Source organism: Natrix helvetica (genome assembly GCF_964273705.1).
Source record: "Natrix helvetica genome assembly, chromosome: 1".
Taxonomy (NCBI): Eukaryota; Metazoa; Chordata; class Lepidosauria; order Squamata; family Natricidae; genus Natrix; species Natrix helvetica.
In genome coordinates this window covers 147389037-147406470 of record NC_138548.1, presented here as the reverse complement: position 1 = coordinate 147406470, position 17434 = coordinate 147389037, and the positions used below count along the sequence as shown (strand labels likewise).

General features: G+C 38.5%; 1 protein-coding gene across 5 annotated transcripts in view; it reads left to right on the top strand.

The window, feature by feature from the left end:
• The window catches only part of GTDC1 (glycosyltransferase like domain containing 1), a 288481-nt gene that overhangs the window by 23783 nt on the left and 247264 nt on the right, over positions 1-17434 (top strand). For 2 of the 5 annotated variants that reach the window (XM_081935117.1, XM_081935118.1), the window contains exon 1: positions 582-915. The exons of 1 other annotated variant lie outside the window; for it this stretch is intronic. The gene's annotated coding sequence lies outside the window, so the exon portion shown is untranslated. Of the gene's footprint in view, positions 1-577; positions 916-17434 lie in introns of those variants that run through there. 2 more of the 5 variants (XM_081935121.1, XM_081935120.1) reach the window with 2 other exon arrangements.

Sequence of the window (17434 nt, the reverse complement as noted above, 5' to 3'; positions counted from 1 at the left end):
TTCGAAATATCAAAATTATGAGTGTAAATTAAGACTTTTGGAAACGAATACTGAAAATATAATTCAGGAAAGTTAGGCATTAATCATCTTTAACCTGTGACCCCAACTTTCCTGATGGTTTTCTAACATTACAGCTACAATTTTCTTTCTTCACTTGTGCTTGAAATAAGCCTTGCTATATTGTGCACAATATTGGCGCTCATATAACCATGCACCATGCAGTCAGCCTACCACAAAACCTACTTTAATATTACTAGCATTAACACCATATTTTAGTCCTCAAGACTGTAGGAAGAATGCTTCTAGATGTCAATATTCCTGTTCCATGAACCGGTTAGTTACTACTAATCGTGTTTTCTCTTCTGAATCCTTTAGCAAAAGGTTTCTCTCTCTCTCTCTCTCCCCCCTTCATTTCATTAATACCAAGTTATTTCACAATAACTCCAAACAGTGTCAATTCCAGCTTCAATTTCTCAGCTCCGCAGCTGAGAAATTCAGCCCGGGGAAAGCGGGATCGCGGCTTAAAAAATTGCCGTTCGGTCGGAGGGGCGCGACGTTTTTTCCAAAGGAATTAGCTCGCCCCCGCCCTCCTCCCAAAATAAAAAAATACTCCGAGGAAGGCAACGCTGGCTCCTGAGTAAGCCCAGCGGTCGGAAGACTTGGGGAGACCAGGCACCTCTTTTTTCCAATCTTCGGGGTGGGAGACAGAGAGAGAAGAAAGGGCGGGGGAATGAACCGGGAACGGGGCAGGCGAAGGAAGCTTCGAAGAACCGCGACGCGCGCAAGAGGCAGAAGGAGAAACCAAGCCGCCGAGCCGGGCTCTTCCTTCCGCGTCAGGGCGGAGAGCGAGAGGGAGGAGCCGGAAAGGCAGCGCGTTGCTCCTGCCGGCCTCCAGGAGGGACCAACAAGGAGGAGGTGAGTTTCCCCTCTGGGTGGGGTAGGGAGCCGGGGCCGCGCGAGAGCCAAGCGGGGCGGGAAAGGGGGAGCGCTCGGTGCGCGCTTGCCAACTCGGCGCCGCAGGTCGGAAGAGGAGGGGAAGGCGGGAGGGCCTACGGTCTAGGCTAGCTAGACAGCCCGGCCGCCTCTCTCCAGGAGAAGAGGCCCGACGAGCGGGAGGGAAGGAGGGCGAGCTGCAACGAAACGCAGTTCCTTCGCAAGGAAGCGGAGGCTGCCGTGGAGAGGCTGCTTGAGTTCTGGCCCAGGAGCGGTCGCCGAGCGCGCCTGCGTGTGAAAGAAAGAGAATATACACTTTCGGGAGGAGAGTGTTTATTACATGGGGGGGGGGGGGGGATAGTCATCTGCTAAGCTTGCAAACTACTCAACCTTTACGGTTTCATTTTCTTAACCGGCCCAGCGGTCTCTGCTATGGCGGCCCACGCCGCTTCTAGCAAGCCTCTCCGTTTTTCCTTTCGCCCATTCTGACCTTGAGTGGGGCTTGATTCGGCGCTCAGATGTTCTCCCATGTTCTCCCACATAGTCCAGACGAAGCTGTACTCTCTCTCTCCATGTGCGTGTGTTTGTGCGCGCGCGAGAGAGAGAGTTGCAAGGGGTCCCGGGTGCTCTTTCGAGCTTGATTATTTTCTTGCAGGCGTTTCGTTACCCAAACTAGGTATACGTCAGTGCACGTCTGCAAGAAAGCACCCAAGCTCAAGAGAGCACTCGGGACTCCTCGTTTGAACCCTGAGTTACAAATGTTCCCCTTTATTGGAAAAGAGTTCTCCTGCTCGAGTGCAGAGGACCTTGCCCTTCGTTGCCCGGTCAGAGGATGCGAATTTAATCGGCTTGTTTGGAAACCAAAGCGTTGCGGAAACGACCCGCGCCGGGCATCTCTTTAAAACGAGGGGTCCTTGGTACTCTGAATAGGGTGGTTCTCTTTTTAAAATCTTTTAAGAGGCAGCATAGACCCGCTGCTTTCCCACCGAAGGTGAATCCGGCTGTTGAGTAAAAATCTCCATTTCCTACACTAACCGGGCAAGGGAAATTAACGCTGAACCACTCAGTAGCCGAGCCTCTTACTCTAGGTGCAGAAGGGCTCTTATTCTGTGGCATCTATGGAAATGTAAGAATAAATAAACAAATCTCCAATTTGAGGATTCCCCACCAGGCTCCAATATTTGAAGATACTAAGTCCAGCGTTGTTGTTTTTTAAACTGGTGCCCTTTAGAATTGTTGGACAACACAGTACCAGGGGGCTTTGTAGATGGGAATTGTAGTCTATGTGGGAGAGGGCACAGGCTGGAGAAAGCTGAACGAGCAGATGAACAGGATTGGCCTGGATGATTGCACATGCTGAGCTGCTACAAGAGAGGTTACTCTTCGAAGCACTCTTAAATCCGCCTTTCTGATCAGCCCCATTACGTTTTGTGGCTTTCTAAGTTATGTGGAATCATCACTTATTTTAGCGCTGCCAGTGATAATTTCTCCATTTGTGGAAGCAGGGCAGGAGTCTTTAACTTTTATGGCCTGAATGCAGGGTGTAAATGTAGAGGGTGTGGGAAGACCGTGGCCATCATGACAGAAACTGCTTATTCAGAAATTTCCTGCTATGGTGATAATGGCTATCCATAAAAAAAGGTGCAGTGTAAAGCCTTATCAAGGCTGTAGTTGCTGTATAATCTATAGTTTGCTGATCCCTGGTTTGTTGGATAAGCCACAATGGGTTTACTGAAACAACCTCAAGTCAAAATCAAAGTCCACATTATAGTTTAGGGTAAGGTAAGATTCAGCCAATGTCTCTGCATACCTGCTCATAGTAGTAGACTAGTGATGTGCACTTAAATAAATGACTTTAAATTTCAGACTCTAATGTGTTTTGGTAGGAGGGTTGAACAAATTCAGCTTTTTGCCAATTGTGAACTGTTTTGCTGATTTGCAACTCGGTACGTGTTTTAACAGTGCAATAAAGCCAATGAAGACGAATTGTGAAGTAGAAGATTAAAAGTTAACAGATAATAAAATTATCCGTTATGATGTGCCAATTCTCAGCTCAGCCATTTCTAATTCAGGGCTTTTATGTTGCCTCCCATATTAATATTTGTAAAGGGAGAGATAGATATATTTGTCAAGATATATTTATTTAAAAATATAAAGCATTCAGGCCTGTTCTTTCAAGACTACTGATAATTGTGCACATTATTTTGAAATAAAGGTAGGAATTGCCCTTCTGTAATACATCTTAAGACATGAAAGAAATGATCCTTAAAAGAAGATTTCAAAGAGGCTGGAGAACCGAAAGGAAATAGATTGTAGTATTAAGGGCCCTTTAATATCCTAATAAGTGTAGATAGAAATAGAATTGCAACATTTACCCATCAATGCATTCCTGGAAAACTGCTTGAAATGTGCCAGTCAATCTGAACTTAAGGCTACCATATTTGGCCTGCAAAACTCTGGGACAACTACATATAAAGGAAAAGGTTCTTCTGTATCCTTGCTGCTATTGTATATACTTGTATTCCACCTTTATTATTTCTACAAACAACTCAAGTATTCCACCTTTATTATTTCTACAAACAACTCAAGGCAGTGAACATATCCAACACATCATCCTCCTGTTTTCCCAACAATCACCCCCCCCCCCCCCTTTGAGGTGGATTGGATTAAAAGTCACCAACTGGTTTAAGCAAGACTTGAACTCACAGTCTCCTGTTTTCTAGCCTGGTACCTTAACCACTAGGCCAAATTGGCTCAATTGTTTGGGTTTGTGCAGCTCAAGTATGATAGCTGCAGATGTACTGTTTCTTTGGAAATTTGTATGAATAAGGCCTTATGTGTACTTGAAATTGTATAGGTTTTTTTCCCATGGAAGAAAGTCTGAATATTATTCCAACTTGGGAATTAATGATTCTTCATCTATAGATTGATTTCTCTAAAAAACAAAAAAACAAAGAAGAGGGTGTGGGTGAACAGCACATTACAAATATGCTATGTTATGTTTTATGGAATTAAGGCTAATTCTCAATCTTAAATCATATATTGTAAATGTAATAGTTATATGGCTTTGGCCTTAAAATTCATTATGGAGAACAGATACTCTCATTGGTGTCTTTAATTTTTCCCTCTAAATCTTAACACATACACCACTTATTAATGCCTGGATTGATCTGAAATTCAAGCTTGATCATTTTAGGAAATGATGAAGATACTTGAAGCTAGGCAAAGTTTTCTGCTGATGTTCAGGAACATTATGTGATATGCTGGACCAGCTAGGCATAAAGAGAGCTATATACTCATGGTTAAGTCATATGACAATTATATTACCAACACACACATTATTAAGATTAGTTTAATATTTATAAAATGGAACTTTCATTTATGTTGTTTATAGCTATCTGTATGTATATTACAACATCTTGTTGCATAAACAATTAACTATAAAAATGTAAGATTTTTGCATTTGAGTATGTATGTAGAGTCTTTTATAGATAGGAGACTGACACTAAATTAAAAAAAAACCCTCTTAAAATGGATCCATATTGTGGGGGTGTCTCAGTTTCTAGTGAGTGATATTTGGCAAGTGTGTGCAGATCTGTTAGCGCATAACACTGTGACAATAGGAATAGCAGACTGGAGGGAAATACTTGAGGTGTAAATGTATGCACTTTCTTTGAAGGAAGAAGGATGGCTTTTGAAAGTTTCTAAGCGGTGCATAAATAGTTCTTGGATGCTAACCGCACATTGTTGGTTTAAAAGTACGGTGGTCAGGAATAAAAGCGAAGCAGATTCCAGCTTGGTGTACTACAGTGGCTTGGTATAATTCAATAGAGCTGTTTTATTGGGCTCTATTAAACAAGCTAAGCTTTAAGATTTTAGTCATGACAGGAGTTTCAAATAAAAATCCATATGTAAAGTGCAATATTGAATGTTAATTACAGCTTTCAAGACATGAAGTGGAATAAATTCTCTCAATTCTTTTTCCTAATGTACATTTCTTTTCTCAGAAATTTAAGCCTGATAAAAACTATGTGAGTAGGAGAAAGTATATTTTGACATGTCAGTATAATCTTAGCTAGTTTTGAAAAACATGATGTGAACAAATTCAGATAGAAATGTTTATCTTAGATTTATGTTCCATCTCAATTCAATTAAAAGTTTTAACTGTGTTATACCCAGCCTGGACATTACTGATGTTGGTGAAAATTCTTGTGCAGATACATTTTTTTTGTACAGATACATTTTCTTTGTTTTGGATATTTTAATAATTCAGATTGTAAAACCTAAGAGGCTTAATTATTTGTGGAATTTAACCATAATAGTCACAGAGTCATTGATTAAAGTCTACAGTAGTTTAGAATATCATATTTTAAAAATGAGACTTTGTAAGAAAAGAATGTTAAGCTGGATAGATATAGTCAGGATGAGAAGCTGGAGTTCCTGCCAGAAGTTACAGCCAATGATCTTTGGTATATCTGTTCTTGGTAGACATCTTGTAACCTATCATATTTTTGAGATAATACTACTGTTTCCTATTTATACTATTCAGGAGTTAATTAGCCCTCATTCCAGAGATATATATAAAGTCTTGTTGAAAAAGTTTTACTGATTTCATATTTGTGTCCTTGTTGATTTGCTTTATTTAAAGAGCATCTATTTATCTAATATTTAAAGCCCTGAATGGTTTTAGGATAACTTGAAGGAATGGTGGACTACAAGCCTTCTTGCCTATTGGATGAAGACCACTTGCCTGTTCCAACATAATGAATTTGCATGATTAGGTTTGGAAGGATAATTTTGGTAGCTAAACTTAGATCTGGAATTCCTTTTCCAGATTGGAACAAATATACATTTTCAAATCGAAAAATGTATAATTAAAAGGAAAAATAAATGACAAAGCATCATAAAAAACAAATGAGTATGTATACATAGGCAATATAAAGAAGACATACAAATGTTTTAAACATCTGTATTCTACATTTAGATATCTATAATGATATTTGTAAAGACAAGTAATTGATTATGAAAAAATGCTGATGTGGTAGTATTAAAAAATGCTGCTGTAAAATCACCAATTGATAACATTTTTCAATTCTTTACATTGCTGTTGAACGGTTCTGATGTTATGTTTTCAAGTATGGGCAAATATTAAAAATAAATCTCATCCATCCTATTCTCATTTTTTCTTTTGTACTTGTAGATATTTGATTTTCAGGACACATTACATGTAACAACTTAGTGCATTTGTTGACGTGAGCACAATTTCATTCTTGCACCTACTACCATCAATGCTCTGATCAGCAAAGAATGACTCAGTTCTTTCCATTTTAGAACCTTTTATGCTTTAAAAGCTAGCATCACGATAAGAAATGGAAAGTGTGTCTAATTGACTGGAGCTTGGTGATTGTAGAACACAGAAATCAGAAGACAAGGTTTACTATCTAGGAAAACTTATTGGGCACAAAGAATACATTTTTAGAAAAAGTACAAAGCACAAGCTGTTTTCACATCTGGGAACCTGCTATGAAAATCAATTCTTGTAATATTGAGTACTTTTTCCTAGTACTAACAGCCCTACATGACAAATATTGCTTACTAATAAAAAGTGAGGGGGACATGGTGGCTCAGTGGCTAAGACACTGAGCTTGTCGATCAGAAAGGTCGGCAGTTCGAATCCCTAGTGCCGTGTAACGGAGTGAGTTCCAGTTACTTATCCCAGCTTCTTCCAACCCAGCAATTTGAAAGCATGTAAAAATGCAAGTAGAAAAATAGGGATCACCTTGGTGGGAACGTAACAGCGTTCCGTGTGCCTTAGGCGTTCAGTCATGCCGGCCACATGACTATGGAGACGTCTTCGGACAGCGCTGGCTGTTTAGCTTAGAAACTGAGATGAGCACTGCCCCCTAGAGTCGGGAATGACTAGCACATATGTGCGAGAGGAACCTTTACCTTAATAAAAAGTGAAAGAACTTGGTTCTCTTTGAATCTTGATAGATCTGAGGCAGTTCAACACCCAAACATATATTCTTTTAAAGTAGCATCCATTCTAAAGCGTGTCACTTAACCAGTTGTTTAAATGTGGTGCCCAGTCTTGCAGAACAGTAGAAATGAGTCGGTATTCTGTAGAAATGAGTAGGTATTCCTGGATCCAATTTTTATTGCACAATAATTTTATTGTCAAAGTGTTCCCATTTAAAGTTATGTCTAAATGAAATGAATGGAATCTGTGAGAATGTAACATTGAGCCTGGGTGAAGATTTTATGCTCTGCAGTATTATTTGTTTAAAATGTCATTGGGACTGAATTTGAGATGTTTTATAATAGGAATAATTATAATTAAAAACAATATGTATATAACCATTCATTTAGTGACCATTCAAAGTTAACAGTGGTCCTAAAAACAATGACTTACGACAGATTTTTACATTTATGACTGTTGCAACATCCCCATGGTCACATGATAAAAAATTTGGTTACTTGGAAACTAGCATGTATTTATGACAATTGTACAAATGTGATACCATGTGTAACCTTCCCAGCTGGCTGCCAACAGGCAGAGTCATTGGGTGAAGCCAGATTCACTTAATGACTGCATGAGTCACTCAACAACTGCTGTGATTCGCTTAACAACTGTGGCAAAAGGGTGTAAAAATGGGACAAAACTCACTTAATGACTTCCTTGCTTAGCAACGGGAATTTGGGCTAAATTGTGGTTGTAAGTCGAGGACTACATTTAAGAGAAATGAACATTTAAAGTCAGGTAGGATTGGTTCTTAATAGATTCCCATGGAAGAATCAGCGGGTATCTAAAATTAGATTTACAGCTGAATACCACTATTTGGGAGGATAAAGGCATTGGAGAATTGACAGTTGGGCTAAATGGCAACCTCAACTGCTAACTCTTTCCACAATAACTTGTCTTCTTTTGTGATGACTCAGACCAAGTGTGCCAAGGTAATGTTTAAATCAGAAATGTTGCAGGATTGTTCTTTAGTGCTCTCTAACATCATGGGTAAGCAGTGACTGTGATCCTCAATATGCGGTAGGCACATTCCTTCCCAAGACCTTTAGTTATGCTCCTGGGATTTTCATGAATATCAGCATCCTTGTGACAGACTCATAGTGTATCTGCCTGCCCAAAAAAGAAAATGCCCAAATACAATGAAAAGGAAGCTTGCTACTTCACCATTTGGCCAAAAGCTGTTTTTTGATCGACTACTCCTGTCATAACAAATTGCCTCTGACTCCCAAGTTTTTTAAGATTTTTATCCTGACTAGTATTTTAATACATAACTCAAGGGAGAGAACATACCCAATACTACTTCCTCCTTCAATCCAATTCCCCCCCCCCCCCCAAAAAAAAACAAGCCTGTGAGCTGAGTTGGGCTGAGAGAGAGTGATTGGCCCAAAGTCACCCAGCTAGTTTTCATGCCTAAAGCAGGATTAGAACTCATAGTCTCCTAGTTTCTAGCCTGGTGCATTAACTATTAGACTAAACTGTGGTCTAGTCTCATAAGATCTTCATAAGACCCATGTACCTCAAACAATTGTTTTTCATAATTTGAGGTTAAAGACATTAAATTAAAATGGAAGAAGCTGGTTCTCATTGGTGTCTAGATTTTTAAATAGGGCCAGTAATGGTATTCTATTCTGTTCACTACTGGTTTGGTAGTGGGAGCACATGCGCAGAAGGTTTCTGCTGATGTCAGGGTGGGTGGGCGGAGCCTCACACTGCCACCACTACCGGTTCGCCTGAACCAGTGCGAACCAGCAGCATACTACATCTTCATAGGGCCTCTAGAAACAAAGTATATAGGAGTGTTGGTGCTTCAGTAAATAAATCTCCAAGCACACGTCTTAAAAATACACCTTAACCATATTGCTTTAGATGAGATGTGAAAGTAAAAATAAATGTGTGAATATCCAACAGACTTAAACGGAATGCCTCACAATTTAAAACATTGCATCTTTTGAGTTCTATCCTGAAAATACAGCTCTAAATGTCTGTGATGCATATAATACAATACAACAGCAGAGTTGGAAGGGACCTTGGAGGTCTTCTAGTCCAACCCCCTGTCTAGGTAGGAAACCCTATACTCTTTCAGACAAATGGGTATCCAACATCTTCTTAAATACTTCCGGTGTTGGGGCATTCACAACTTCTGGAGGCAAGTTGTTCCACCGATAAATTGTTCTAACTGTCAGGAAATTTCTTCTCAGTTCCAAGTTGCTTCTCTCCTTGATTAGTTTCCACCCATTGCTTCTTGCTCTACCCTCAGGTGCCTTGGAGAATAGTTTGACTCCCTCTTCTTTGTGGCAACCCCTGAGATTGGAATACTGCTATTATGTCTCCCCTAGTCCTTCTTTCATCAGAGTAGACATACCCAGTTCCTGCAACCGTTCTTCATATGTTTTAGTCTCCAGTCCCCTAATCATCGTTGTTGCTCTTCTCTGCACTCTTTCTAGAGTTTCCACATCTTTTCTACATCGCAACGACCAAAATTAAATGCAGTTTTCCAAGTGTGGCCTTATCAAGGCATTATAAAGTGGTATTAACACTTCACGTGATCTTGATTCTATCCTTCTGTTTATGTATCCTAAAACTCTGTTGGCTTTTTTGGCAGCTGCTGTATACTGCTGGCTCATATTTAAATGGTTGTCCACTAGGACTCCAAGATCCCTCTCATAGTTACTGCTATTGAGCAAGGTACCACCTATACTGTACCTGTGCATTTCATTTTTCTTGCCTAAATGTAGAACCTTACTCTTTTCACAATTGAATTTCATTTTATTAGATAGTGCCCAATGTTCAAGTTTGTCAAGATCCTTCTGTATCTTAAGCCTATCTTCTGGAGTATTCCTGCCAGCTTGGTGTCATCTGCAAATTTGATGAGTTCCCCATTTATTCCCTCATCCAAATCATTGATGAAGATGTTGAAGAGTACTGGGCCTAAAACAGAGCCTTGGGGTACTCCACTGCATACTTCCCTCCATGAAGATGCAGTTCCATTGAGGACTACAGGTTGAGTGCGGTTGGTCAGCCAGTTACGAATCCATCTGGTGGTGATGCTGTCCAACCCACATTCTTCTACTTTATCTAGTAGTAGGTTATGGTCTACCTTATCAATGCCTTACTGAAGTCCAAGTAAACTATATTGACGGCATTCCTCTGGTCCACTAATTTTGTCACTTTGTCAAAGAATGCAATAAGGTTAGTCTGGCATGATCTGTTTTTGACAAACCGTTGTTGGCTTTTGGGTATTACTTTGTTTACTTCTAGGTGTTCGCTAATTCGTTGCTTGATTATCTTTTCCAGAATCTTTCCTGGTATTGAGGTCAGGCTGATAGGTCTGTAGTTTCCTGGATCTCTTTTTTTCCCTTTTTTGAAGATGGGAACCACATCAGCTCTTTTCCAGTTCCCCGGTGCTCCAGGATCTCTGAAAGATATAGTTCAGTGGTTCTGAGATCTCGTCTGCCAGTTCCTTCAGAACCCTGGGGTGTAATCCATCCGGTCCTGGTGATTTGAACTCGTCTAGGGTAGACAGGTGCTCACTTATCATTTTCTTCCGTATTTCAACTTGTGTTGGTAATCTGATTTTTGTGGTGCTCCTTTTTGATAGATTGGACTGTTTTATCCCTTTGTGTAAAGTCATATATTTCTATATGATGGGAAAAAGAAATATACTAAACATTTAGCACAGAGTCCTCAAAATTTCTCATCTTTATGTTAATGCAATGACTTGTACAAATCTACCTTTTTAACTTCACAACTATTGTATAACAGCTATATTGATTTACCTCTCCAGAGAAACCGAATATGAGCGAACAGTTTGCTCAACTGCTCAAGGCCACCCACTGCATGTCTGAATTTAGCCAGTCAACTCAATTTTCCAGCTTTCCTAGCCCAAAGGTTTTTGTGGGACCCCACCAGGGACTTTATTTAAAGCAACATTGGTTTGCTGTTCTGACCCAGTAACATATAAGATCTTAAATTAATATCCTTCAACACACTCTGGTTTGTGTGGTTTGTTTTATTTGCTTTATATACTCTGGAGTTAGGTGCCCCAGGGGGAAATCTTAACCATATTTTTGTGAATACAAAAAGCTTGAGGTCTCTTTAGTAAAAACTTCCAGAAAATTTGCTGTTGACCTTGGTTGTCTACTGGACTGCAATTTAATATATGGTGACCTTCTCATTCCAACCTTGCACATAGTTTAAGGTAAATCAGAGTTTTCCCAAATAAACAATTACATGATCTTTCAGCTTAACAAGAACAATTTCCTGTCTTGATCTTACTCTTAACCTCCCTCCTCCCCACTAGAGGAAAAAAATGTTTCTGTTGTCATAAATTCCTTTTGTTTTGGATATGATTTATAATCATACAGTTACATGGCCACATCACTGTTGCTGGCAGTGCTCAAAAAATTAGTCTCGCTTCTGCATAAAACTCTTACCTTTCTTTTAAATACAGTCTATTGTCTTATAAATCCGATGGTTATGTTAGATGTTTTAACTGCAAAAACTTCAAATCAGAAGGCTGTATTTAAACATTCAATATTTTCATAATTGGACTGGAACAGAGGTGGGTTGCAAATCCCGGCATTACCGGTTCACTAGTGCGCACGCTTGCATGTGATGCTTCTGTGCATGCTCAGAAGCGTCCGGGCAGGTGGGCGTTGCTTCCTGCAGCCACCACTACCAGTTTGCCCAATCTGGGCCGAACCGGGAGCAACCCACTTCTGGACTGGACATATGAAAATGAAATTGTTGAGGATGAATTGAATCATTCACTTCTAAGATTATGATATAAATTATTTGTAGCAGTAATTAGATACCAAATATGTACTTCTTAGAAATTTGTATAAAATAGCATATTTAATACATGCTTAATGTTAATACCAAAGAATGGCAGATTTGTCAGTTTTTATAACAAATGTTATGATACAGGTAATTCAGATTTTAGGATTTCCCTTTTCTGAAAGCAGAGAAGGCTAAAAGAGGTTATAAGAACAATCCAGCAAGTTTTCTTCCACTGGTATTCTGGGAATGTCAAGAATAAAACACGGCTGGGATAAATTTTGAAGACCCAAAACAATGTTTTAAAATGGGCTCAAAACAAAGAAAAATATGTCTTGAAAATTATTCAGTATTTCAGTTTCTTTCAGGAAATGATTTTTAATTGAAAATTTTATCCGTCAAGTATGTCTTTAAGAATATGGTCATGGGGCAGCAGCATATGCATATTCAGTGACATGTAATGTAAACCATGATTTCATCAGAAAAAAATTAAATCTACACCATGACATCTTGATGGAGGCTCTGACACTTATATACGTCTATGTGAGACATATACAAAAGTGGTAAGTTGTATTGTAGCGTTTAAATGCACTTTGTGTGGTTTGTCCACCCCCAAACCTTTGTGTTCAAGTTTAAAATATATTCTCTCTCTTTTTAAATTAACAATATTTTTTTCTGATTCATACAGCAGGTAAAGAAGTGCAGACCAAGCAAAGCAGCTGACTGCAAAATTAAGTTTTAAAACTTTTTCAGAAGCTAGAGTTTGTAAATGCGTCTTGAGAAACAGTGTTTTCCCATGAGATATCAAGTAATGCCTATATAGCTACAGTTTGTGTGATATATATTGGGGTTAGTTAGGATATAATAACATAATGCTATGTGGACAAGCTGTGTGCTCTTAGGCTGTCTCCTCCTGCACATTATCTGATTTCAGTTCCCAAACCGTATTTTATTTTTACTTATCAACTGGAACCAGACTGCTAATTTATCAGATGTTGTAAATAGGTCTGTTGCACTCGGGGATAAAAACATTATGCGTACTCAAAGATGGTACATATACATCAGGGATATAAAGCCTTTGGAAACAAGGGCCATTGGAGGTGTTTACACAGAGTAGATGGGGTTACATTACTGAATGTAGTTAGAACTGGAATTTGGGCGTTGCCTTAAGGTCTTATTTTAGCTCTAATATTTTAGAGCTTATACTCTAACATATTAGAGTTTTAGTATCAACTGACCTGTAGTTACGATTTTATTATTGTATGCCTCCTGGTGTTGTTAGAGAATGAGGCAGTCTTACAAATTTCATAAATAATCCAAAAGTGCCATCACCTTTTAGAGGGGGCACTAAGGGTTACAAAAAGAGGGCTAGATAGTACCATCCTTCACTTTGATGAGTCCTAATTAATTTTGTGGGAACATCTGGTTCAGTTCCAAGCCGAGAGAAAGACACTGGAAACATAGAAGTTGATTGGAAAGATGGTTTATTGACGAAGCAGAACCACATGGGTTCTGGGCAGCTGCCCTTAAGCTTCCTGTTCCTGTGCAAGAACATGTATTCTATTGGCTGTTGTGAGACTCCCATGGGACCATGTAGGGGTTATGTAGGGGTCATAGCTGGCTCTATAGGCAAAGTACAAATCCTAGTTGTTTGTCTGAGCTAAGTTTGGTTGAAGTTTCTGAGGGTGATGCAGTGAAGGGGCTTGTATTCTGAAAGGGTGTTGGGTAATTCCTATTGTGTCTTAATGGCTTTTTCCTGTATTGGATCTTGAGTGAGGGCTAATCCTATCATTCTGCCTTTGTTCAGACTGCTGCAGGAATTTCAAAATATCCTGTCTTGAATGGATTTCTGCCTGCAGTATTTGCTTTGCCTATGAATAGAGCTATCTAGTTTTCAATAAGCTCTTTATCTCTTAAGTGCTGACCTGCTGTGGGCTATTAAGGAAAGTGGGGGTTGCTTTCTGCCTTTAAAATACGTTTCTCCTTTTCTCCCTTTGGGAAATATAATATTCTGCCTTTTTGATTATTCCTCAAAATATTTCATTCTTCTAGGACGGAGATGGCTTCCCACAGTTTTTTCACACTAGTTTGCAGAAAGTCTATTTTATCACACGTAACATCTATACAATAATCCTTCTCTTCTGCCCTGAGCTGCTGCTTCACTTTCTATAGATTTGTTCAGATGGTTCCTCAAATCTTCCAAGCTAAATGCATGGTATGAGGCCTAGAACAGATTCCTGTCCCACTAACAAATATTTTATTGGTAGACAGACAGAATGGATTGGGCAAAACTCAATCTATTTCACAACAAGTTGCTGATTTCCTAATAAGAATTAAGAAATGTCATAGGTCTCTCTGTGTTAAGAATTTCAGTTCTTATTTTTCTAGAAGTGTTTAATCAACCACAATCCAAAATCCTAGCTGAAAGCAAAAGGTAGCTAAAAATTAAAAACCATTGTTATTTCTCTTTTTGAGTTGATTTGATTTCTCAGAAAAATTAAGGAAATGGGCACTAGGTTAAACCAGGGGTGTCCAAACTTGGGAACTTTAAGACTTGTGGACTTCAACTCCCAGAATTCCCTAGCCAGCTGGCTGGGGAATTCTGGGAGTTGAAGTCCACAAGTCTTAAAGTTCCCAAGTTTGGACACCCCTGGGTTAAACCAACCAACCATTTTTTCTGTTTCAGTTAACTGCTGCTTTGATCCTCAGTAGGCGATTCCTATGGTTTTTCTTTCTTTTAAAAGAAAGCCAATATGTTGGTCTCACATTTTTTGTTCCTGGTTTTTCTCTGAAGAAAATTAATATTTGCATTTAAAAATCGTTTTTATACTAATTTCTTTATTTACCTACACTGAGAATTCTAACTGTGTAATGAAAAATGCCCAGTTGGCTTCACATATTAAGCAAAACATGGTTTGATTTGAGTTTACTAGTTCAACCAGATACAGAGAACTTCAAATATATACTGTATGTTTTATATCTATTCGTGAATAGAGCTGTCTGGGTTTTGCAGCCTAGATTTGGTAACTTTAGTTTAAGCTTTTGTATGAATCCCACCATTTGTGGATTGTAAATCATGGTCAGGTGGCTCACTGCATTTTTTTTTCTTATTTAATAAAACATAGGCAAATCATAGAAGTCTATAACTTCGTTCAGCACTTCTTGTAATTTATTGACTTTTCAGCACTGTCACAAGGAAAAACAGTTGCTGCTTTAAAAGATTACATGGTGGCTTTTTATGTGGAAACACTTCATTGATAGTATTTTGGCTAAAATTGATTGGATCTGTGGTGGGCTGCAACTGGTTTTGGACAAACTACACACGCCTAACGCGCTTGCACGCAGCATTCAAAATACAGCAACCTTCTAAGGCAGCCCGGGTAACTAGAACAGTGGAGGTATGGGAATCAGCTGTGCTGCGCGAATCAGCTGAGCCAGAAAGAAGGAAATATAGGGAAGGATAAGGCGGGGGCGGTTGGGTGGGGCCAGCTTATCGTTGGAACTACCTGTTCACCTGAACTGATCCGAACTGGCAGCAGCCCACCACTGGATTGGATATGACAATATTCCTGAATATTTTTAATTCATGGAAAAATATGTGGCGTTGTTTTAGATTAGAACAAATAGTACAAAATTTCCACTGAAAGAAGTACAAGATATTTTATACAAAATGATATGAAAAGCCTTGCAAATTCTTTCAGATCTTTAGCTAGTAAATCCCATTTGAATTTATCAAGTTTTCTTTCTGTAAATATAGGACCCGGCTATGTATTATTTCATTTATGTCACTAGAATTAACATTTAACTGCAATGAGATGTTAAGTTTATATGTGTGAACATGCAAACGTAGAGCTAGACTATTTTTTGTAGTTGAACAGCATTTTTTTCTTGGCTTGTATTACCTGGATTTCCAATAATTTTCAAGCCAATGCCACTTTCCAATTAGTTCTTTGCAGCATAGTAAAATAAAATGAGCAATTGCTTTTGTAAGTATCAAAATATAGTCTAATTTTGAAAGCTTCAGAGAAAGATCTTACATCAAACAATGCGAGGCCTGTGAAATCTTCGTAAAAAACAACTGGCTGCAGATATTTCTAATACATTTTTCATAATTTTTGGGCCAATTTCAAGTAGAAGTAGCAACAAAATTGATCAAGTCGTAAGGAATAGTTTACAGCAAATCTAGACTTCCTGTTCACATTGGGATTTAAAATCTTGAGTGATTGTTCTTTAAATCATAAAATCCCTTGTAAAGAAATTTTATTTTGAATATCCTAGGGCAAATTCCCATGTTCTAGTTTTATATTACAGAAGGATCCCTATGTATATAAACAGTACACAGCTATATTAATTAAATGGTGCCATGAAACATATTTATGTTAAGTGTTCTATTAGGCCATATTTGTAATTCACACAGTTCTGTGGATTTTTAAAAGGTATTTTATCAGAATTTTTGTTCTGTTGTGAACTCTTACGTTTTAACAAAATAGCAAAGGGGCTTCTGTACAGAAGAGTGTTTTATTCTGCCCCTTAACCATTTTAACTATATTCATGTCTTTCCCCCCTCCTTCTGCAGATGATGTATCGAGGGATTGTCTTCTGCATTTTTGTAAAAAGGAATAATCAGTACAAGAAACCAGTAGGCACTTAAACAAGACAAAGCTAGAATCAGCTATGTTTAACACAGAAAGTCATTTCATTCATCTTCAGCATTCCTTAGCAATGTAGGGTAGTCCTACCAAGGACACTTACATCTTGCTTCAAATATAGTTTCGATAATGATTTCTAGGACTTGAAGTTTGTTCACCTACCTGGAAACACTCAATTTCAGTGATCAAATGATGCTACTTATCTTCTGTCATTTTAATAATCCACAAGTTGACTAAAGAAGCATTTATCTTGTCAAGCTTTTCAAGAGTTCTGAGAAACGACTTGCTAATTTTTTTATATAGCAAAGGTGAAAGTTATTAAAAGTGTGTGAACATTTCTGTATAAAGAGATTGCTATATTTTCTGATAGCCTTAGCCTCAAGGGGGATTCTAGGACTGCATATAGGAAAGGAACAATTTTGTGTCTTTTGGAATTGATGAGGTTTCTGTTCAAGTGATAATATATGAAAATATCCAAGATTATTACATTATCAATTGTTTGGGTATAAGAATTGTGTTTATTTACATCCAGTATTTATTTATTCATTAGAGAACTCCTGTTCTTCCTGCCAGGATGATCTGAACAAACTATAATTCAGCTAACACTTCATGCCTTATTTTTTTCTAAGGTAGGTAAAACTGATTGCTCTTATTAGCTGCACTTAAGAAGCTTTGAGTAAAAACAGCTAAACTCAGCAACTTCAGCTGAATTACGAAACATTTAAGTCCTAAATGTTAGAAACAGACAAAATGATTTTCCCCCCATTGGTGTGCATATAAATAGGCCATGCAGAAAGAATGGTGGAAAAGATGTACTATACAACCAACTTGTATTCACGGTCTTTTTACTAACTCAGTTTACCTTTATGATGGATGGGAGAATCCTGAGTGGTAGATCGAACTGTATAACAATGGATTGGTGGGCAATTTCTTTTTAAAATGCAATTGTGCTCTAGGTTTGACATCACAAAGAAAAGTCTAAATTCAAAACTTCTTTCTTAAGGGTTCAAGTCACGGAGAAGTGTTCATACTGAGCTAAATCTACTGGTAGTCC